We start from the raw sequence: 24,763 nt of genomic DNA, 5'->3' as shown, positions 1-24,763 counted from the left end.
TAAAATTAGACAAAATCAAATCCTTTCTTGGCTTAGTCAAAGCATTCAAAGAACCACCCCTTTTGTTTTTAGACAAAAGGGTTGTCAGGTGCAAAAGACCAGGTTCACACACGTGAAGGTCCCATGAAAGTGATTTATTTATAAACAACTTATGTATAGAAATCTTCTCAACGAAGAATTAGCACCTGTTTGGAGTTCAATAAGGGTCAAAAGATTTTTTTGGGTGTCTGTGTGACTTAGTTTGCTTGTGACAATGTAGAGACTGTTGATTCCTCTTTTAAATCCGCCTCCAAGTTCTTCCACACATCATCATCTTCATTTAACGACCCATAATCCCTTGCGGGGTGGAGTCTGGGCAACTGAATGGAGCTAGCAGAGGGTTTAATGGCCAGATGACTTTCCTGTCGTCACTCCAGGTTCTTCCACTGCTTTGCCTAAATACGCTAGCCCAGGGGTGTCAAACTCAAGGCCCGGATCCAGCCTCCAGGGCTGTCCTGGTCTCCCCAGAGCGAAGAGGAAAGATCAGGCCAGCGTGGCTTCGGCCCAGTCTGCCCAATGCGAAGAGGAAACATGCCAGTAGTTTGGGGAGTGGCATCAAGCTGACCACGCCCACCCAGTTGGCCACACCTACCTAGTTGGCCACGCCCACCCAGTTGGCCACGCCCACTCAGTTGGCCATGCCCACCCAGCCTCCCTGAGGCCAACCACAGCCCTGATGTGGCCCTCAATGAAATAGAGTTTGACACCCCTGCTCTAGCCATTGTCTTGGAGATGAACATTGATTGGTGTCAGGTTTTCAGGCCGTCTTTAAATAAATTGCGTCTCAAACAAAGTCTTTTTTGAAACAAACCTCCATTTTATTTAGCACGGCAACTTTTATACTGATTCCATGCAGCCAGCACTCACGTGCTGACCCAAAATCCCTCCTCTTCCTTCCCCCACTCCTCTGCATTCATTGGCCATCTTCCCAATCATTCACCCCTAATCTACTGCTCCAATTCAAAGAATTTCCCCCCTCCCATCCATCTCCTAGGGGACATTATCTCCAGCTAAAATAAATAGGTGAAAGGCAACCGTCCTGTTGCAGACATTTGCATCTTGACGTGCTGACATCAAGACTATATTCTGTCCCCTAGTGGTTTAAGAACACTAATGAGATATTATTGATAATATAATAAAGGAACTCTGGTGGCGCAGTGGTTAGAATACAGTATTGCAGGCTAACTCTACCCAAAGTCTGGAGTTATATCCTGGCTGGCTCAAGGTTGACTTAGCCTTCCATCCTTTTGAGATCAGTAAAATGAAGACCCAGATTCTTGGGGGCAATATGCTGACTCTATAAACTGCTTAGAAAAGGCGGTAAAGCACTATGGAGTGGTATATATGGCTAGTATTTAATAATGTAGTCTAGAAGCATTTTTTTGCGTATAATATAAATAATGTTTCTCTATGAGTATGATTATGCTCGGTTTATAGAATATTTTATGTCCAGCTTTATGCTTTAAAGGAAATAAGTTAATTAAATTTTATTAATAGGAAATAAAACATAACACATCTGATCCGCAGAGCTAATTTTTAAATATACCTATAAAGCGTATTGCCTGGTTCCCCTGGAGAATTACTGTTATTCACCATAGGTGAGTACCTTATAGCATTTTTCAAAGCCCCGAATCAGTTGTAGGGAGCTGAAGGAAGAAAATAGATTACGTTCTAAATTACCTAACTTGTCACGGGTAATTACTGCATTTGCACAGATGTCCTTTAGCTATCAGTCTTAATTTATCGTGACCATGAATAGTGTCTCATTTCCCCTAAGGAGTTTCCAGAAGTTTTATTATACTAGTTTGAAGTTTTGCCAACTCTGTTCAGGACCCGTGACAGAATCTGACGGGAAAAGCTTTCAGGAGAGTAAATCTTTCCAGGAAGCTCAAATTGCATTAATGCCTGTGGTTGGAATGCAGGCTTAGTAACTCCACAAGTAAAGGAAGTTAAAAAGAAATCTGTGGGTTTATTAAATTGGGAAAGTTCCTTTGGCTGCTAATTTGCCAAGGCAGATTTCCCTGACTTTAGAAAGAGATGACATGAAATGTTACGGAGAGAATTGCTGGATAAAATATACAGACTTGCTAAAACGCAGAGAAGAGCAACAAAGATGATTAGGGTGCTGGAGGCTAAAACATATGAAGTGTCAGGTTTCGTTGCTATCTTAAATAAACTTCATTCTCAAACGCAAGGTCTCTAATGAATCTTTTTTTTTATTTAAGAATAGGAGAAGGACATCCCTGAACTCTGTGTGTGCAGCCAAAACTGGCACCTCCTTCCAAACCCCACCCTTTCCGTTCCTCAACCCCAATGTCTCATTGGCCATTGTGCAGATCCATCTCTTCGTCCCAAGCACTTTCTTTTCACAGGAATTCCCCCCTCCCTCTGTCACCCAGGTAACGCTATCTACTGAAGAGCAGGGAACTAGGTAAAAGTTCATCTCAGCATTAAAGCAAAGCTTCTCCCTCTTTCATTCATTCATGTCAGCGCTGAAGGAGATCATAATTTGGAACGCTGACATGAAGACTGGTTGCTGGAATTGTGTATGTCTAGAAAGATTAATGAAAAGAAGAACCAGGGGTGACATGATAGCAGTGTTCCAATATTTCAGGGGTTGTCACAAAGAAGAAGGGTCAACCTACTCTCCAAAGCACCTGAAGGCAGGACAAGAAGCAATGGCTGGAAACTAATCAAAGAGAGAAGCAACTTAGAACTAAGGAAAAATTTCCCGACACTGAGAACAATAAACCAGTGAAATCATTTGCCTCCAGAAGTTGTGGGTGCTCCAATACTGGAGAGTTTTAAGAAGAGATTGGACAGCCATTTGTCTGAAATGGTATAGGGTGTCCTGCTCGAGCAGGGGTTGGACTAGAAAACCTCCAAAGTCCCTTCCAACTGTGTTATCCTAATTTTGTTAGCCCAACTTTGAGAATTTCACAGAACATCATAATAGAAATCGTTTTAAATTTTTTGGCAGCCATGCCTGATGATTACAGAAGAAAGATCGTTAGCTGAGAAACATTCTTATAGACAGCCAGAAAGCACCACATTTTCAAAGCATATCAGCATGACTAGAGGACTTCTGCTCCTCAAAATGTGAAATTAGTAATAATACAATAATTAGTGAATAATATTTACAGACCCCTCACATCCTGGACATAAATTGTTTCAACTCCTACCCTCAAAACGACGCTATAGAGCATTGCATACCGGAACAACTAGGCACAAGGACAGTTTTTTCCCAAATGCCATCACTCTGCTATACAAATAATTCTCTCAACACTGTCAAACTACTCACTAAGTCTGCATTACTATGACTATTAATCTTCTCATCGTTCCCATTACTCATCTCCTCTCACTTAGAACTGTAACTTTGTTGCTTGTATCCATACGATTTATATTGATATTGTTTCCTGAATGCTTATTTGTACCCTACGACTTTCATTAAATGTTGTACCTTATGGTTCTTGATGAACGTATCTTTTCTTTTATGTACACTGAGAGTGTATGCACCAAGACAATTCCTTGTATGTCCAATCACACTTGGCCAAATACAAATTCTATTCTATTCTGTTCTGTTCTGTTCTGTTCTGTTCTGTTCTGTTCTATTCTATTCTATTCTATTCTATTCTATTCTATTCTATTCTATTCTATTCTATTCTATTCTATTCTATTCTATTCTATTTGCTATGGGTAGTCCCTAGTTATGACCACAATTGACCCCAAAAGAGGAGAAGAAGAGAGGAGAGGAGAGGAGAGGAGAGGAGAGGAGAGGAGAGGAGGGAAGGGAAGGGAAGGGAAGGGAAGGGAAGAGAAGAGAAGAGAAGAGAAGAGAAGAGAAGAGAAGAGAAGAGAAGAGAAGAGAAGAGAAGAGAAGAGAAGAGAAGAGAAGAGAAGAGAAGTTTAAAGAAAATGTCAGTCTTTCAAAGCACCACTATCCTAATCTGTGTATCTCTGGAAGTTTACAGAAGGACCCTCTGCCAAGCTCGGTTGAATAATGCAAGGAAGCAGCCTCGTCCATCTCTAATCATAGCACAACTGGAATAGTATCTAACATCAGCTTCTAATAAACTGTACACACCCATACATCTTTCCTGCAAATCTCCAGGCAGCCAGAGCAATCCACAGATTGCCACTAGATGTTTCATGAAGTATCTCCACTCTGCAAAGCCTGAATACTAAATCGGAATTTCCAAGCCATGGCAAATCTGTTTCTTCAATCTGAGTTCTCCGCTCGTGTTACTCTCTTGCTCCATCTGGCTTGTCAAACTTTGCATAGGCCACTAAGGTCAGATTAGGACAATCTCGAGCTGAAAGCTGGCCCAGGAATGCTGGCGGAAGTATAGTGCTTTTTCTAATCGGACACATGGCACCTGCTCCTGAATCATAAACCAGCTTGTGATTGGTATTCTTGGCTTTCCAATTTCCATTCAGCCTGAGCAGGTGACCCTGGCTGAATTGTTACCTCAGGATGCTGTCATGAAAGCTCTCAAAGTCAATTAAAGTTACAGTAATGGCCAAAATTGTGGAAACCTTTTGGGAAAAGTGTATTTTCTAAAACTAGCTAATAACAGCACTTTTTTTTTTTGAAGGAGTACCATAAACTTATATATCAATGGATATATATCCATTATATATCCCGAGTAGCCGAAGTTGAGAAACACCGTTCTAAGGAATTAAGTGAAAACAACTCCATTTCCCAGGACAAAATGAGATTTTCCAGATTCATTCCCAGAGGAAGGATACCGGTGAAACAAGAGCGGCAAAACCGGCTGGATTTTTTCTCTAACCAGGAAAGAAAGAACAGAACAGAACAACTCTTGCCTCAAACAATCCAGTTCTCCAACAATGCAAATAGAGATTCTCCAAAACTCCGGTGTTTCTGGTTCTGCTGCATGCAGTCCTGGGATGGTGAATCCCAACTCACAATAAGATAATAGCACAGTGGTTGAGTGAATCTGGCCTCCCCATTGACTTTGCTTCTCAGAAGGTCGCAAAAGGGGATCTCGTGGCCCTGGGACACTGCAACCGTCATAAATACGAACCAGTTGCAGGGGTGAAATGCTCCCAGTTTGGACAGGATCGCCCGATCCCGTAGTGATGGAGGCGGGTGGTTCGGAGAACCGGTAGCAAAAATCCCTGCCCACCCCCCAATTGCCCAGCTGAGCCACGCAATCATCAGAGGCTTTTTTTTAATTTTTAAAAGCATTTTTTCTACAACCTCTTTGGCCGAAAAAATGTTTTTAAAAGTAAAGAAAAAAAAGCCTCTGATGATCGCGCGGCTCAGCTGGGATCATCAGAGGCTTTAAAAAAAAAAGGTTCTGCCGTTTAGGCAGCTCATCTAGGATCGTCAGAGGCTTTTAAAAGCATTTTTTTTACAACCTCTTCGGCCAAAGCCAAATGGTTTTAAAAGTAAAAAAAAAAAAAGTTGGCCACGCCCACTCAGTCATAATACCCCCCCCCACCAAGCCACGCCCACAGAACCGGTAGTAACAAATTTTACATTTCACCACTGACCAGTTGATATTTATGATCCACATTTTGATCACGTGACCATGGGGATGCTGCAAGAGTCATGTGAAAAACGGTCATCGGTCGCTTTTTTCAGTGCCGTTGTAACTTCGAATGGTCACTCAACAAATGGTTGTAAGTCAAGGACTATCTGCATGCTGAATGCGGTCTGCCGCTCGTCCATCTCTGGTCAGCTCAAGCAGATACATATTTCACCAAGGCAGGATATGAGAGCCCTGATGGCGCAGTGGTTAGAATGCAGTATTGCAGGCCAACTCTGCCGACTGCCAGTGGTTTGATCCTGATCGGCTCAAGGTTGACTCAGCCTTCCATTCTTCCGAGGTCAGTAAGATAATAATAATAATAATAATAATAATAATAATAATAATAATAATAATAATAATAATAATAATAATAATTTTATTTCTATACCGCCCTTCTCCCAAAGGACTCAGGGCGGTGTACAGCCAATTTAAAAACACAGGACACAACAATGATTAAAAATTAAAATAATTAAATAGATTTGGCCGATTTAAAACCCCAAAAATTCAAAATACCCCAATTTAAAATTATTATGTTGATAGCCCTGCCTGGTGGAACAACAGGGTCTTCAGTGCGCAGTGAAACACCCGGAGGTCGGAGATCTTACGCACTTCCGGGGGCAGTTCATTCCACAGGGCTGGGGCTCCCACAGAGAAGGCCCTCCCCCTGGGTGTCGCCAGCCTACATAACTTGGCCGATGGCACCCTGAGGAGACCCTCTCTGTGGGAACGGACTGGTCGGTGGGAGGCTATTGGTGGCAGAAGACGGTCTCGAAGGTACCCAGGTCCAATGCCATGGAGCGCTTTAAAGGTGGTAACCAACACCTTGAATTGCACCCGGAAGACCACTGGGAGCCAGTGCAGGTCGCGCAGGAGGGGTGTCACGCGGGCACAATGAGTTGCGCCCATAACCACCCACGCGGCTGCATTCTGGACCAGTTGAAGCCTCTGAGTGCTCTTCAAGGGGAGCCCCATGTAGAGAGCATTACAATAGTCCAGCCGGGAGGTGACAAGGGCATGAGTGACCGTGCGCAAGGCATCCCGGTCCAGAAAGGGCTGCAACTGGCGGATCAGGCGAACCTGATAAAAGGCCCCCCTGGCCACGGCCGTCATATGCTCTTCTAAAGACAGCCGTGCGTCCAGGAGGACACCCAGATTGTGAGCCCTCTCTGTGGGGGGCAAAGATTCACCCCCAATAGTCAACGATGGCACCTGCTGACTATATCTCCCCTCTTTTAAATTCTTAAATTTTAAATTTTTTAATTCGTGATTTTATAAATTGGGTGTTTTAATCTGTGTTTCGGCCGAAATATTTAATAATTTTAAGGGATTTTTAATATTTGTATTGTCTGTATTTTATCTTGGCTGTTCACCGCCCTGAGTCCTTCGGGAGTAGGGCGGTATAGAAATTTGATTAATAAATAAATAAATAAATAAATATCGGGACGGCGGCAGCCACAGCCACTCGGTCTTGGACGGGTTGAGTCTGAGCCTGTTCCTCCCCATCCAGACCCGCACGGCCTCCAGGCAGCGAGACATCACATCAAGGGCATCGTTGGGGTGGTCTGGGGAGCTGTAGTGAAGGCTACAGAGTGTTTATTAGATGTTACCTAGTGGAAGGGGTCCTTTCCTCCAAAGGAATAGTGGGAGCTATACCCTTGTTGCACTCATATTTATAAATTTCAGAAAGGAAGGGAAAATGATGGACGATAGGAAAGAAAATGATGCATGAGCCATGGTGGCACAGTGGTTAGATTGCAGAATCGCAGGCTAACTCTGCCCATTGCCTACTCGACTCGACTCGACTCTATTCTAATTTCCATCCCATTCCATTCCATGGTGCCTCAATGGTTAGAATGCAGTATTACAGGCTAACTCTGCCAACTTCCAGGAGTTCTTGAGTGGCTCAAGGTTGACTCAGCCTACCATCCTTCCAAGGTCAGTAAAATGAGCACCCAGATTGTTGGGGGCAAAATGCTGACTCTGTAAACTGCTTAGAGAGGGCTGTAAAAGCACTATGAAGCGATATATAAGTCTAAATGATCTATTCTATTCTATTCTATTCTATTCTATTCTATTCTATTCTATTCTATTCTATTCCATTCTATTCCATTCCATTCCATTCCATTCCATTCCATTCTATTCTATTCTATTCCATTCCATTCCATTCCATTCCATTCCATTCCATTCCATCCCATCCCATCCCATTCCATTCCATTCCATTCCATCCCATCCCATCCCATCCCTTCCCATCCCATTCCATGGTGGCACAGTGGTTAGAATGCAGTATTGCAGGCTAACTCTGCCCACTGCCAGGAGTTTGATTCTGACTGGCTCAAGGTTCACCCATCCTTCCATCCTTCTGAGGTCTGTAACAGGAGGACTCAGATTGTTGGAGGCAATAGGCTGACTCTGTAAACCACTTAGAGAGGGGTGTAAAAGCACTGTGAAGCGGCATATAAGTCTAAGCGTGATTGCTATTGCTAAAGGCTTCTTTTAGCATCAACTCACCAAGCAAGTAAAACAGAGACTAACTGATTCTGGGTCCCCACCCCTCCATTGCTATTGCTCTGCACTGCCTCTAGCTCTAGAACGATGTTGGACTTGGCGATATCTGAGAACACATGCTGGAGCAAAGTTGCGTGGCCGGTCTTAAATTCAAAGTAAACACATTTCAACAAAACCCAATACCTCTCCCTCTCTCAAGCATTTATCCTGTGTTAACACAGCACCGGTGGAATAACCGGTTGCGTCTGAATCTGAAATTAAGGTCCAATAAACACCGAGAGATTGGCATGAGAGAGGTTGCATTAGAATTACAGGTATTCAGAGTGCGGCCGTGCGGGTGGTTATGGGAGCGATGTGGAGTTCCCATGTAACACTTCTACTACGTGAGCTGCACTGGCTCCCGGTGGTCTTCCAAGTGTGCTTCAATGTTCTGGTTATCACCTTTAAAGCGCTCCATGGCTTAGGACCTGGTTATCTACGGGACTGCCTGCTACCACCAATAGCCTCCCACCGGCCAGTACGCTCCCATAGAGAGGGGCTCCTCCGGGTGCCGTCGGCCAAACAATGTCGACTGGCGGCCCCTAGGGGGAGAGCCTTCTCTGTGGGGGCACCTACGATCTGGAACGAGCTCCCCCCGGAGATACGGAGGATCCCGGATCTGCGCACCTTCCGTCGCACGCTTAAGACTTTTTTATTTCCTCAAGCTGGCCTGGCCTAAATCTTCTCCCCTTTTTAAATGTAAATTTTAATTTGTTTTTAAATTATGGGGTATTTTAAATTCAGCCAAATTATTTAATTCGTTTTTAATTTATTTTACATTTTTGTATTTATGTGTTTTATCTTGTGGCTGTTCACCGCCCTGAGTCCTTCGGGAGAAGGGCGGTATAGAAATTTAATAAAATAAAATAAAAAATAAATAATAAATATTCCTTGACTTACGACAGTTCATTTAGTGACAGTTAAAACAACATGAATGACTGTTTTTCACACTTACGATCGTTGCAGCATCCCCGTGGTCCAGAGGTGGGATTCAGCCGGTTCGCACCAGTTCGGGCGAACTGGTAGCGGCAATTGCAGGTGGGCCCGTCCACCTGCCCTGGCTCCAAGTTATGCTATTTAGGCACGTTTTCGAGGCTGGGCGCATGCGCGGACAGTGTACATGCGTGAAGCTAGCGTGCACGAAGCAAAGGTAAGTGAAACCCAGCCTGCCATGGTCATGTGGTCAAAATTTGAACACTTGGCAACAGACTCATATTTATGACGGCTGTGGTATTATTACTTTGTTAATAATAACAAAGCAATCCAAAAATAGTATGAAATATTTAGACTTGCAAATTGAAGTTAAATGCTTAGGAAAAAGAAACCCACTTGTTATACCAATCATGATTGGAGCCCTTGAAGAAATATCTAAAAAAGTCCCTTGATAGTTGTCCATGGAGATGCTCAATCATCCAGGTCATGGTTGTCCCAAAAGTGCTTTTTCAAAAAGCAACTGGACTTTCTTTGTTTTTCCTTGAAGGTGTTTCGCTTCTCATCTAAGAAGCTTCTTCAGTCCAGAAGTGAAGAAGCTTCTTGGATGAGAAGTGAAACGTCTTCAGGGAAAAACAAAATCCAGTTGCCTTTTGAAAAAGCACTTTTGGGATCCCTTGATAGTTTCAAATTTTTTTAATTTATTAGACCTGGACCCCCTAATTTTACAGGGAAAAAGAATCCTGCTTGGAGTTGCCTTATATCATATGCAATTTACATAGTTCCTAGGTCCTTGGTTAGGACTTGAATTATTACACTTTCAATAGTCTTTGACTGTGAAGTTAAAGATGACCATATAATACTACTTGGATTGTTACATATCGTATTTTTCGGAGTATAAGACGCACCTTTCCCCCCCAAAAAAGAGGGTGAAAATCTGGGTGCGTCTTATACTCTGAATGTAGCCCTGCCCAGTTTCTCAAATGGAGGTTTCAGAAGCTAAAAAAAGCATCAGAAATGAAGCTTCAGAAAAGAAGCCCTCAAACAGAGCTGCAGAAAAAAAGCCCCCAAACAGAGCTGCAGAAAAGAAGCCCCCGAACAGAGTTTCAGAGGCTTTTTTTCTGAAGCTCTGTTTCGGAGGCTTTCAGAGGCAGGAAAAAAAGCAAAAAAAAAAAAAAAAAAAGCAAGGCTCACAACCAAGGAACCTGTTGCTAAAATTCACCTCTTGGAACAGCTGATTGGGGATATTCCGGGAGGCCGATCCACCTGCCAATCAGCTTTTTTCTTATTTTCCTTCCCAAAAACGAAGGTGCATCTTCTACTCCGAAAAATACGGTATACTATGCCAATGCATGACTACAGCCTAGCTTCGTGGAAAAAACTACGAAGCATATGAAGGCCAACACTAGCTAAAGGACTGGCAGCTGTGACTTAACATTGTGAACAGATGATCATAATAACAGAGGAAGTCGTAGGCAATGAAGAAGCTAAAGTGCTCTGGGACTTTAGAATTCAAACAGACAGGCATCTGTCACGTAACACCCCGGATTTAACAACTGTTGATAAGAAAGACAATGAAATCTGAATAGTGGACGTGACATTACCTGCAGCAGAATACTGTAGAAGGGAAAGAACTGGAGAAGATAACAAAATACAAAGGCCTGCATTTAAAATAGAAATATTTATATAGAGAGAAATAGAAAGACAGGGGCAAAAAAAAAGCAAAGATACTAACAATAGTAATAGGTGCTTTGGGTACAATCCCAAAACAATTGGAGCACCACTTGAACACCATTGGCATTGATAAAAAAAGAGCAACAAAGATGATTAGGGGACTGGAGGCTAAAACATATAAAGAAATGGTTGCTGGATTGGGAATGTCTAGTTTAATGAAATGAAGGACTAGGGGTGACATGATAGCAGTGTCCCTGTTGTGACCTAGGCTTCCTGAGTCGTTAAAACACACAAATAGTCCCAAAAACCTCTTTTATTGCAACAGCTGTGAATTACGTTCATTCACAGCTGAGTCCCAATTAGTTGCAATAAAAGAGGTTTTTGGGACTACTTGTGTGTTTTAATGACTCAGGAAACCTAGGTCACAACAATTTGCTTTCTTACAAAGTGCCCACATGCCTTTGCTGCTCTTTTAAGCCTTATGGGAGGGGCCAACCATCTCCAGGCCTTACTCCCAAGTCGTCCTTTTTGCTTTAACTGTTTGTGCCTTCTGGCAGCTCTGCGCATGCGTGCACTAGGAACAGGCTCCTCCTGTTCCTCTGCCTCTCTGCTGTCCGACTCTGGAGGCTCCGGAGTCCACGCATCATTCCCAGGTGGCCCTGGCCCCATCTCTGCCTCTGACGCAGAGCCCTTGTCTGGGCCTTCCCCAGACTCCAGGACTGGCCCATGTTCCTTCCCAGCCTCCTCACTGTCTGTCTTCACTGCCAGCTCTGCAGGCTGCTGGCGGACCACAACAGTTCCAATATCTCAAGGGCTGCCACAAAGAAAGGGGAGTCAAGCTATTCTCCAAAGCACCTGAGGGCAGGACAAGAAGCAACAGATGGAAACTAATCAAGGAGAGAAGCAACCTAGAACTAAGGAGAAATTTCCTCACAGTTAGAACAATTAATCAGTGGAACAACCTGCTTCCAGAAGTTGTGAATGCTCCAACACTAGAAGTTTTTAAGAAGAGACTGGACAACCATTTGTTTGAAATGGTACAGGGGGTTGCATTGGAAGACCTCCAAGGTTCCTTCCAACTCTTATTCTATTCTATTCTAAATCCCCATCAGTCAATTGCAAAAGGCAGCTTTGCTGGGAACAGCTTACATTTCGGTATGAACATTTCAACACCGTCAAACCTTCCCATCTGCCTATCCAAGGTCCTTGGGAAGTACTCGATAGGTGGATAAAAATGCCAAATCCAGTCTGAACATATGGCTGACTGCAAGACCAACCATAATAAACATTTATTAAATAAATACCCTACCCGACTTCCAGAAACTCTGAGCCAGGGGTGAAATGCTACCGGTTCAGACCGGTTTGACCGAACTGGTAGTGACGGCAGTGGATGGTTCGGAGAACCGGTAGCAACGGCAGCGCGAGGCCCCGCCCACCCACCTGGTCATGTTTTTTACAGTGTGAGGCTCCGCCCACCCGCCTGTTTTTTAACCTCTGCACATGCACTTCCGAACTGGTAGGGAGATTTCACCTCTGCTCTGAGCAGTTTACAATGGAAGTGAGATAAGAAAGATTTGACTTCCAGTGGCATTTCCCCCCCACTTCTTCTTTCTCTTTTGAGTATATTGTCATCATCTTCTCATTTACCTGCTGTTACACTACTGTGGCTCCATGATTTCATGGAGGGGTGTGTTGTTGTCGTTGTTTTGCAGTTTTTAAGGACTGCATTTCTCTTGCCTGTCATCCAGACAACCTGTGCGTAGCGTACGCTTCTCTAGAACTGGGTTCCCTTTTGATGAGGTCATGGAAATGCTTTCTTAGTGATCGTGCCAACAATGTGGACGTGGCTCGCCACTGATCCCTTCTGGAATGTGGTTCTGACTTCTCAGTCTAGCCAGTAGTCCTGGAATTTTGTGGTACTCTCCAATCCATGTACTAATCATACATGAATCTTTCTGAGATTTGCCAAGGTTGACTAGGCGCCCCGACTGAGACAATTTGCATTAGACCAATAAAGGAGAATATTTGTAGCTCAGAGTTGAAATTGAAACTGGGTAACATCATCAGTACACCTACCCTGTTTCCCTGAAAATAAGACCCAACCGGAAAATAAGTCCTAGCATGATTTTTCAGGATGCTCGTAATATAAGCCCTACCCCAAAAATAAGCCACAGTTAAGATCGTCACCAGACAGAGGCGTTTAGTATTGTATTTCCCCTCAAATAAGGCCTTACTGGAAAATAAGCCATAATATGTCTTTTGGAGCAAAAATTATTTATTTATTTATTTATTTATTTATTTATTTATTTATTTATTTATTTATTTATTATTTAAATTTATATACCGCCCTTCTCCCGAAGGACTCAGGGCGGTGTACAGCCAAAAATAAAAACATAAAAATATAAAATGTAAATTAATATAAAACCCAGTCTTATTTTGGGGGAAACACGGATAGTTTGATAATTAAACATCTGCAAGAAAACCACCAAGCTCAGAGAGCACCAAGGACCCCTGATTTGCATTATAGGACGACTATCTAGGGATGGTCATTGAACAAATAAAAACTGCAAAAGTCAGCACAACAAGCTTGCCTTGAGCTAGGCTAAAGAGATTGTTCCTATTAATGCACTCTTGTCTTCCATAGAGTTGAAAAAATAGCAAGCTATTGTGCCATTTAGCTATTAGGATTATAATCAATCAAAGGAATATTGTTTGGAGTCTCTCTGATTTCCCCATCCTGATAATCCCAGATGGATGTCAAGGTTTTGCAGCAGTTATCCAAGTATCCAGAGAAGGTGGTTAAAGAAAGTCAAGATGATGACTATGGGATATTTAGATGAGATGAGATTAGATTAAATTAGATTAACAGAGTTGGAAGGGACCTTGTAGGTCATCTAGTCCAACCCCCCGCCCAAGCAGGAGACCCTATACCATTTCTGACAAATGGCAGTCCAATCTCTTCTTGAAAGCCTCCAGTGATGAAGCTCTCACAACTTGTGAAGGCAACTTCTGTTCCATTGGTTGATTGTTCTCACTGCCAGAAAATTTCTCCTTATTTCCAGGTTGAATCTCTCCTTGATCAGTTTCCATCCATTATTCCTTGTCTGGCCTTCGGGTGCTTTGGAAAATAGCTTGACCCCCTCCTCTCTGTGGCAGCCCCTCAAATATTGGAAAACTTGCTGTCATGTCTCCCCTGGTCCTTCTCTTCACTAGACTCCAATCAAAGCTCTGCCTGGTTTGGTTTTAGACATTACATCCATGATGTATGTAAAAATGGGAAGAGCTTCGGAGATACCTTCAAGACCAACATCTTGAGCTTTTTGACAGAAGACATTCCTACATCTCAGTTTCCCTTAATCTGACATCTGCCAAATGTACTTAGATTGGAGTTCCCATACCATCTGAGCAAAGAAGATGGTTGAAGTTACAATGCAAATACCTGCGCTGGAAATGCATTGGATGAAAGCTAATCAAGGCGAGAACCAACCTAAGGAGACATTTCCTGACAGCGAGAACAATGAATCAGTGGAACGCCTTGCCTCCAGAAGTTGTGGGTGCTCCATTTGTGTGAAATGGTATAGGGCCGTGATGGCGAACCTATGGCATGCGTGCCACAGGTGGCATGTGGAGCCATTTCTGTGGGCACGCGAATCGTTGCCCTAGGTCAGCTTCACCGCACATACGCTCGCGCCTCCCACCAGCCAGCTGATTTTTGGGTCTCTGCCACGCATGCGGGAGACACGCACGCTTGCCCATGCCGCCCCGCCCATCCCAGGAGTCTCCATGCGGCCCATTTTGGATGCCAGGGAATTACAGGGCTCGCGTGGAGGCTCTGGGAGGGTGAAAGACAGGCCTCCCCAAAGTACCGAGAGTCCAGAAATGGGCCATTCCCAGCCTCCGAAGGGTCTCCGGAGGACCAAGGGAGGCTGTTTTTGCCCTCCTGGAGGCTCCAGAAAAGCCTCCGGAGCCTGGGGAGGGCGAAAAACGGGCCTACTGGAAGTCCGGAAATGGGCTGTTTCCGGCCTCCGGAGGCTTCAGGGAGGTATGCTAGGCCCAAAACGGGGCATGGGGGGTCATGCGTACCCATGCGCAGGGGGGCATTGCATTATGGGTGTGGGCACATACGCACATGCTATTGTGCGTGCACACGCATTTTTGGCACCAGAGGGAAAAAAGGTTAGCCATCACTGGTATAGGGTCTCCTACTTGAGCAGGGGGTTGGACTAGAAGACCTCCAAGGCCCCTTCCAACTCTGTTATTCTGTTACCTCCAACCCAAAGGACAGTTCTTGACATACAACAGTTCATTTAGTGACCGTTCAAAGTTATGACGGCACTGAACAGAAGTGAGTTATGACCATTTTTTCCACACATACGACCGACCGTTACAGCATCCCTATCAAAATTTAGACACTTGGTAAATGACTCGTATTTATAACGATTGCAGGGTCCCGGGGTCATGTGATCCCCTTCCGACAAGCAAAGTCAACGGAGAAAGCCAGATTCACTTAACAACTGTGTCACTAACTTAACAACTGCAGCGATTCACTTAACAACTATGGCAAGCAAGGTCGTTAAATGGGGCAAAACTCACTTAACACATTGCTCGCCGAGCGACATAAATTTGGCGTTCTTTTTGCAGTCGTAAATCGAGGACTACCTGCATTACATTTACGCAAGACAATCCGACTGCTGAATTAGTTCCCTCCCTGGTGTTTGCAATACAAACCCAGAAAATGGGTAGAGGTTGAAGTCACAAGATGCCCGATCAAACTTAAGAGGGATCTTACTATGTGGCACAAAATGCTAAGTCTAAAAACTCCAACCTGTTTGCATAACAACCCCAGAGTCCACGATGCAATGTTAATTTTAACCCCAACTTGTATTGTTCTGAGAATCAATTTATTATTTTAAAGTCAGGTGCTTTTATTTCCCCTAATCTATTTCCTAAGAGAATAGAAAGCCAAGCTGTTCTCCAGCACACATGAGGATTGGGTTGGTAGAAAGCAGTAAAATGATGCTTTCATTTGAAGTTCATAGTGGGACATTCAGGAATGTCCCACTATGCCCTCCAGATATATTGAGAATAGGTGGCTGCTTACATCACCCTATGCACAGCTTTTATCAATGGGAATAGAGGTGGAAGGGACCTTGGAGGTCTTCTAGTCCAGCCCCATGCTCAAGCAGGAGACCTCACACCATTTCAAACAGGTCTCATTTCAAACAGGTCTCCTCTTAAAATCCAGTCTCTTCTTAAAATCCTCCAGCGATGAAGCGCCCACGATTTCATGGAGCTGCTCCTTTAGGTTAATTATTCTCATCGATAGGAAGTTTCTCCTTAATTCCAGGTTGCTTGTCTCTCTGGATTAGTTTCCATCCATTGTTTTCAGCCAGACCATCGATAACCATTCATGATTCCAGCCAATGCTTACAACTAGTGGCTCAAAGATTTCTAAACGCCTCCTATAAAACTGTTCACAAGTTATGGCATACAGATATCTCCCCAAACTCCGGAATGTGAAACATACACACACATCACATTTCCCACCCACCCCCCCAGTTTACATTTTTGCAATAAGGTCCCCCCAAATTCCTTCTCTACCAACCATATGCTAAAGACAATCCCTATTCAATACCGGAAGCAATCCGGGTAAAATTCATCCCTAAATCAAGTAGCAAGACTCACATCAAAGCGCTGCATCTTTTGTCCCCCTGAATCTTTCCTCTTGTCCCGTCCTCTCTCTCTCTTTTTTTTTCCTCTCAGTTTTCCTCAGTTTCTTTTTCTTCTCCCTCCTGGATTTCTGCAGCTTTCTCCCTCTTTGAAGTCATGCTAGGAAATGCAGCAGAGATAGTAAGGAGAAGTGTGAGTAAATCTGCGCAGACAATAAGCCATTTTTTTCTCTTTTTTTTTTCCCTTCGCATTTCGGTCCAACCTGCTCTTCCAGTTTGCATTTCTTTAACCCAACAGCTGAAAGGAGGTTCACTGGAGCTGAAGCTGCCAAACCAGTCTCGCTATAATACAAAGAAGTGGTCAGACGAGTCCTTCACAAAGTCCACATAGAGATTTGATTGTTTTCCCATAATTACAGCTCAGTGTTGTTGATCAAAGACACTCATATTAACAAAACAATTGCCACTTCCTTCCCCCCCACCCCAGCTTCCTGCTCCCCTTCAATCACTGAACATCAGGAGTATATGGTTTTCTTTGACAATTTCAGTTTTTATACATCAAGCATAACGTTATTTAGATAAATAATAATAATAACTTTATTATCATTGTACATGTATACACAGTATACCCATACAACAAAATTCACTTAATACCCAAAGACCAGGTCCAACACACATAACAATCCCCAAACATGCTCCCTCCCACCACAAATTCCCCACCCCTAAACCACCCAAACATTCACACAACAGACCAAGAAATGCTGTCCAACAGCTCACTGATGGTGGCCCTTTAGTTCATTGTTGAATGTAATTATAGCTCTGGGATAAAAACTATTCAGAAAACTGTGGTCCGAGTTTTAATTGTTCTGTATCTTCTGTCAGAAGGCAACTGCCCAAAAAGTTGGAACAGAGTTGGAAGGGATCTTGTAGGTCATCTAGTCCAACCCCCTGCTCAAGCAGGAGACTCTACCATCCCCGACAAATGGCCGTCCAATCTCCCCTTGAAAGCCTCCAGTGATGAAGCTCCCACAACAAGACGTTTCGCTTCTCATCCAAGAAGCTTCTTCAGCTCTGACTGAAGGGCGGGCAATGATTTCAGTGCTGTTGTAACTTCCAATGGTCACTAAATGAAAGGTTATAAGTCGAGGACTATCTGTAGGGCACCCCCTTTGAAATTCCCCTCTGGATCTTGGCACCTTAGCAAACATTTATGGTGTAGTTTTGGGGCTTCGCAATGTTTAAATCTTTTTTTTATTCGCTCTTTTTTTATCAGTTGAACTACCTCCTCAATTTTTCATATTTAGGAAATAATAGAATAGAATAGAGTGGGAAGGGACCTTGGAGGTCTTCTAGTCCAGCCCCTTGTTCAAGCAGGAGAACTTATACCATTTCAGGTAAGTGACTGTCTAGTCTCTTCTTAAAAACCTCCAGTAATGGAGTGCTCACGATTTCTGAAGGCAAGCTGTTCCACTGGTTAATTGTTCTGTTAGGAAAATTCTCCTTAGTTCTAGGTTGCTTCTCTTCTCTCCTTGATTAGTTTCCAACCATTGAGCATTGCAGGAAGGCTGTTTTAATGCTCAGCGTGCCAATTGTCAGTTTTTCTTCCATTATTCTGAGCCCCCAACCGCAAATTTGGAAAACAAAAGTTCTCAAGCAAAAAACCGACCACTGAAGCATCCCTCATGGTCACGTAATTAAAATGTGGAAACTCGGCAACTGACACATATTTATGAAGGTTGCAGTGCCCCCGGGTCATGTGATCGCCTTCAGAGACCTTCTGGCAAGCAAAGTCAATGGGGTAGCCAGATTCACTTAACCATCAGGTTACTGACTTAAGAATTGCAGTCACCTAACAAATGTGGCAAGAAAGATTTTAAAATGGGGCAGATCTCACTTAACAAATGCCCCATTTGGGAACAGAAATTTTAGACTCCCTCCCATCTCCTTCCTTCCTTCCTCCCTCCCTCCCTTCCCTCCCTCCCTCCCTCTCATCTCCTTTCTTCCTTCCCTCCCTCCCTCCTTCCCATCTCTTTCCTTCCTTCCTTCCCTTCCTTCCATTTCCTTCTTCCCCCTCTCCCTCCTTCCCATCTCTTTCCTTCCTTCCTTCCTTCCTTCCTTCCTTCCTTCCTTCCTTCCTTCCTTCCTTCCTTCCTTCCTTCCTTCCCTCTCATCTCCTTCCTTCCTTCCCATTTCCTTCCTTCCCTTCATCCCATTTCTTTCCTTCCTTCCTTCCTTCCTTCCTTCCTTCCTTCCTTCCTTCCTTCCTTCCTTCCTTCCTGTTCTGAAGCAGTATTAATTACTTCTGTAAACTACATAGCGGCTGACCTTCAATGAGACGACTTTCCTTGACATAACTTTATCTTTCACCTTGCCCCTTTGAGCAAGGGGATCGGGGTTTACTCTGAATGTCCTCTATTGTCTTTTGTTGGTGAAGTAAATGGCCCGGTAAATAGCAGAGACTGTGGGAAAACACCAGTTAGTTTCACTATCTTGAAGGGATAGTATTGATTTCTCTGACGGGTTTCAAATCGTGAGACATACTTTGGATCATGCCCTCGGGGCAATGACTTTCCATTCTTTCACCTCAGACAAATCTTGTTCATAAATTACCTAAAAAAAATAAAAATAAAAATAAAAGAATGGCAGTATTCTTCTCTTCAGGAAGAAAAGGCTAGTGAAGAGTCTTGGCAGGTTTTTTGGGGTTTTTTTTTAAAATATTTTTTTTATTTTCTTTTAATACAAAACATTCCATCATTCATTAAACAGTGTGTCATTATATCTGATAATATTTTCCATATTTGACCTTCACTAGCAGCTGCCTTTGTGTGTTTTGAAAAATGTCGGCCATAAAGTCAAATTGGAGCGTCTGAGGCATTGGGGCTAGTAGGCAATGCCTACTCTACTTGATTCCTGTTGAGTTGGGATCATTCTGAAAAGGAGTGTCAGCCCTACAAGGTAGACCAAACCAGAAAATCAACTCCCTAGGACAGGGGTCTCCAACCTTGGCAACTTTAAGACTTGTGGACTTCAACTCCCAGAGTTCCTCAGCCAGCAAAGCTGAACCTTCCATTCAGGGGTGAAATCCAGCAGGTTCTGACAGGTTCTTGAGAACCAGTAGCGGAAATTTTGAGTAGTTCGAAGAACCGGCAAATACTACCTCTGGCTGGCCTCAGAGTGGGGAGGGAATGGGGGATTTTGCAGTATCCTTCTCCTGCCACGCCCACCAAGCCACACCCACAGAACCGGTAGTAAAAAAAAAATGGATTTCACCACTGCTTCCATCCCTCTTATACCCCAATAAACCAGGGACGTTTTTTTATAGAATAGAATTCTTTATTGACAAAGTGTGATTGGACATACAAGGAATTTGTCTTGGTGCATACACTCTCAGTGTACATAAAAGAAAAGATACATTTGTCAAGAATCATAAGGTACAACACTTAATGATAGTCCTAGGGAACAAATAAGCAATCAAATCGTATTAGGAAACGGTCAATATTAATCGTAAGGATACCAGCAACAAGGTTACAGTCATATAGTCATAAGTGGGAGGAGATGGGTGATGGGAACAATGAGAAGATTAATAGTAATGCAGACTGAATCTGAATCACCTCCAAACATTATGTCTATGGAGATAGCAGTGTTCCTGTATTTGAGGAGCTGCTACAAAGAAGAGGGAGGGAGGGAGGGAGGGAGGGAGAGAGAGAGAGAGAGAGAGAGAGAGAGAGAGGATTTATACCCCCAGTTGGGCTTTGAATTTGAACTTGTATTCTGATTGGTTGTCAGACTCCCATGGGGCCATGCAGGGGTAACTTTGTAGATTGTCTTTTGAGTCCCAGGCTTGGTTAAGCCTTGCTGGGTGATGCAATCTCCCCAGGTGCTATGTGGTGAGTTCTGTTGCTAGATGGGTAGAGGGCTAATCTTACCTTTGTTGGATCTTGGGTGAGGGTATTTGCTTATGAATAGACCTAGCTATCTCTTTATCTCCTAAGTGCTGACATCTCCTGTGGGCTATTGAGGAGGGTGGGGCTATTAAGAGGGAGTCTGCTTCCTGCCAAAAAAACATATTTCTCCATTTCTCATCCAGGGAAATACAATCGTCTGCCTTTTTAATATTTCCTAGAATATTTCGTTCTTCTAGGAGAGGGGTGGGTGCTAACTTCCTACACTGTCTACAAGGTGTAGAGAGTTAGAACAGAATAAAATAACAGAGTTGGAAGGGACCTTGGAGGTCTTCTAGTCCAACCCCCTGCCCAGGCAGGAAACCCTACAACACTTCAGACAAATGGTTATCCAACCTCTTCTTAAAAACTTCCAGTGTTGGCGCATTTACAACTTCTGGAGGCAAGTTGTTCCACTGATTAATTGTTCTCACTGTCAGGAAATTTCTCCTTAGTTCTAGGTTGCTTCTCTCCTTGATTAGTTTCCACCCACTGCTTCTTGTTCTACCCTCAGGTGCTTTGGAGAATAGCTTGACTCCCTCTTCTTTGTGGCAACCCCTGAGATATTGGAACAGTGCTATCACGTCTCCTATCAGTGCTGCACTGATGATGTACCTACTTTGGTAATGAAACATCTACATTGATGATGTTCTCTAGTTTGGAAATGAAACGTCTGTAAGAAAACCACCAAGCTCAGAGAGCACCAAGGACTCCATAGTTCAACCCTGAGCTATAAACATTTTCTTCTATGAGTAGAGCGTTCTCACAAAGGGGAGAAATAGAGATAGAATTGACAGATGGATAAAAGAACCAAAGATTGGATCTTGGTCATGGATGAAATATCAACCAATATTGTAACAGCGGTCCCCACCCCTCTTTCTTATTCTCTCTCTCTCTCTCGCTCTCTCTTTCACACACATGTATCATGTTCTTTTGATTATTTAATATATGGAGCACATTCTTCCAGATACTTGCTTGACTTGCAAAATCAGTGATCAAAGTGGATTACATGTTAACTCCCATAATATTTGGCTGGCATTTTGAGACTTGCCTGTCCTTGCCCTCTTTCATCACTGGGTTAAAAAAAAAACCTTTTCACTTGGTACCAAACTATAAATTTGGCACTTTTTTTTTATTGAAAAAGTTTTAAAACAAACACAATTTCCCCACAACCCCCCCTCCCAACCCCCCTCCCCCTCCCCGACTTCCCAGAGCAGAACACAAGGTATTTCTATTGACCTTTAACAATAAACTAAATTGCATAACCAATCATTAAACTAACACCCCCTAAAAAAAAAAATTCTTAACCCCCATATATAAAATCCTATTTCTTAAACATAATACTTCTAATATCACTTATATAACACTTATACAAATAAAAGAGATCATTCATGCTATTTGATATTTTTTGGTCTGATACTTATTTTGTATATAATCAATCCATCTTCTCCAGTCCTGTATATACCTTTCTTGTGTGTGATCCTTCAGATATGCTGAAATTTTAGCCATTTCAGCTAAATTAGTTACTTTCAATATCCAATCATCAATAGTAGGCAAAAAGTCCTTCTTCCAGTGTTGTGCTACCAACCATCTTGCTGCTGTTATCAAGTTCTAAATCAATTTAGTCTCTGCAACTGTACAGTCCGTAGTTATACCCAGTAAGAACAACTGTGGAGTAAATTTCAGTCTCTTTTTAAGAATATTCTGCATCACCCACCAAATCTTTATCCAAAATGCTTTGATTTTTCTACAAGTCCATCATATATGATAATAAGTTGCATCATCACACTTGTTGTAGAGTTCTGAACTCAACCACAGAACAGATATGTGACATGTGGCCAAAGGAGATTTGGGATACTAGATGGTTTTGAGGTTACGGAGGAATCTGCAGGGTTTGGTTGAGATCAGGGGTGAAATGCTCCTGGTTTGGACCGGATCGCCCGATCCAGTAGCGATGGCGGCGGGTGGTTCGGAGAACCGGTAGCAAAAATCCCTGCATCATCAGAGGCTTTTTTTTTTTTTTTACTTTTAAAAGAATTTTTTGTACAACCTCTTCCAATGAAAAAATGCTTTTAAAAGTAAAAAAAAAGCCTCTGATGATCGCACGGCTCAGCTGGGATCGTCAGAGGCTTTTCAAAGGATTTTTTTCTGCAATCTCTTGGCCGAAGAGGTAAAAAAAATGCTTTGAAAAGTCTCTGACGATCCCAGCTGAGTTGCCTGATCGGCAGAGAGGCTTTTCAAAGCATTAGAAAAAATGCTTTGACAAGTTAAAAAAAAAAAAAAAGTTGGCCACCCACACCCAGTCACATTACCCCCACCACCAAGCCACACCCACAGAACTGATAGTAACACATTTTACATTTCACCCCTGGTTGAGATGGAGGCTGCAATGGGACCATTGAAGCTCTGCCTTCTTTTTAAAGGGGCAGCCCTCCATCTTGACTTTTTTTGACTATACCTTGCACTCACCAGTATTAAAAGGGCAAGCATCCAATGAGATGATAGAATTCCAGACTCAGGTTTAAAACATGACGGAATACAGGTCATCCTCAACTTACAGCCACAATTGATTCCAAAATTTCTGTTGTAAAGAGAGACATTTGTTAAGTGAGTTTTACGCCATTTTACGATCTCTGACATCTGAATATATACATAAACAATCTCATTTTTAAAAAAGATTGGTATTCTAAATTTATGTACAACGATGACTTATGGAAATACGGAAAATGTTCCAACACTGGAGGTTTTTAAGAAGAGATTGGATAACCATTTGTCTGAAATGGTATAGGATTTCCTGCCTAAGCAGAGGATCGGACTAGAAGACCTCCAAGGTCCCTTCCAACTCTGTTATTCTATTCTATTCTATTCTATTCTATTCTATTCTATTCTATTCTATTCTATTCTGTTCTGTTCTGTTCTGTTCTGTTCTGTTCTATTCTATTCTATTCTATTCTATTCTATTCTATTCTATTCTCTTCCTCTTCTCCTCTCCTCTCCTCTCCTCTCCTCTCCTCTCCTCTCCTCTCCTCTCCTCTCCTTCTATTCTATTCTATTCTATTCTATTCTATTCTATTCTATTCTATTCTATTCTATTCTATTCTATTCTATTCTATTCTATTCTATTCTTGCCACAGTTGTTAAGTGAATCATTGCACGTTGAATTAGTAACATGGTTGCTAAGTGAATCTGGCTTCCCCATTGTCAGAAGGTCACAAGAAGCAGTCACACGACCCTGGGACACTGCAACCATCATAAATATGAGTCAGTTGCCAAGCGTCTGAATTTTGATCATGTGACCATGGTGATGCTGTAATGGTTGCAAGTGTGAGAAACGGTCGTAAGTCAAGTCACTTTTTTCAGTAATTTATTTTTATTTTATTAGTCTTATTTCTATGCCGCCCACTCTCCGAGGACTCTGGGCGGCTTACACCAAAGACAGTATACTAAATAGCATATTGCCCCCAACAATCTGGGTCCTCATTTTACCCACCTCGGAAGGATGGAAGGCTAAGTCAACCTTGAGCCGGTGAGATTTGATCCACTGATCTGCTAAACTAGCAGTCAGCTGAAGTAGCTGCAGTACTGCACTCTAACCACTGCGCCACCTCAGCAATGTTGTAACTTAAGTCGAGGACTACGTGTATATTAGAGTTACTGATCATGCCCCAAAGGTGATTTTTCAAAAGGCAACTGGGCTTTGTTTCTCCTTGAAGATGTTTCGCTTCTCATCCAAGAAGCTTCTTCAGTTCTGACTGAAGGGTGGGGAATGGAAGGATTTCTATTCCTCGCAGTCGCCTGGTCAACAGGATGACTGAGAATCTCCGTAGGCAGTGACTGATCATATTGTCAAATGCAGTTATAGATAATCCTCAATTTACAACAATTTGTTTACTGATTCGTTTGAAGCTACGACAGCCCTGAAAATGTGACTTATGACCAGTTGCACTTACAACTCTCACAGCGTCCCTGTGGTCACGTGATCAAAATTTGGACCCTTGGCAACCAGCATGTATTTACGATGGTTTATTTATTTATTTATTGGTTCGATTTATATGCCGCCCTTTTTCAGAGACGTCAGGGCGGCTTACAATGTGTTAAGCAATAGCCTTCATACTTTTGAATATACCTGCTTAGTAGTGCTTTCCCCCCCCCCCCCCCAGCGGTGTTCTTTTTTATACAAAGTCAGCTTATTGCCCCCACAAACCGGGTCCTCATTTTACCTACCTCGAAAGGATGGAAGGCTGAGTCAACCTTGAGCCTGGTGAGATTTGAACTTGCAGTAATTGCAGGCAGCTGGTGTTACTTAACAGTGCTTTAGTCTGCTGCGCCACCAAGGTTCTTGGTTTGCAGTATCCCAGGGTCATATGATCACAATTTACAACTTTCCAGGGGTGAAATGCTACCAGTT

General features: G+C 43.0%; 1 protein-coding gene across 1 annotated transcript in view; it reads right to left on the bottom strand.

The window, feature by feature from the left end:
- The window catches only part of RBBP8NL (RBBP8 N-terminal like), a 51,984-nt gene extending 35,297 nt beyond the window's left edge, over positions 1-16,687 (bottom strand). The window contains exon 1 of the mRNA XM_060689593.2: positions 16,431-16,687. The gene's annotated coding sequence lies outside the window, so the exon portion shown is untranslated. The remainder of the gene's footprint in view (positions 1-16,430) is intronic.
- Positions 16,688-24,763: the final 8,076 nt, after the last annotated feature.

The sequence above is a fragment of the Pantherophis guttatus genome, chromosome 3, assembly GCF_059756535.1.
Source record: "Pantherophis guttatus breed Tessera chromosome 3, ASM5975653v1, whole genome shotgun sequence".
Taxonomy (NCBI): domain Eukaryota; kingdom Metazoa; phylum Chordata; class Lepidosauria; order Squamata; family Colubridae; genus Pantherophis; species Pantherophis guttatus.
This window is presented reverse-complemented; position numbering and strand designations above follow the sequence as displayed.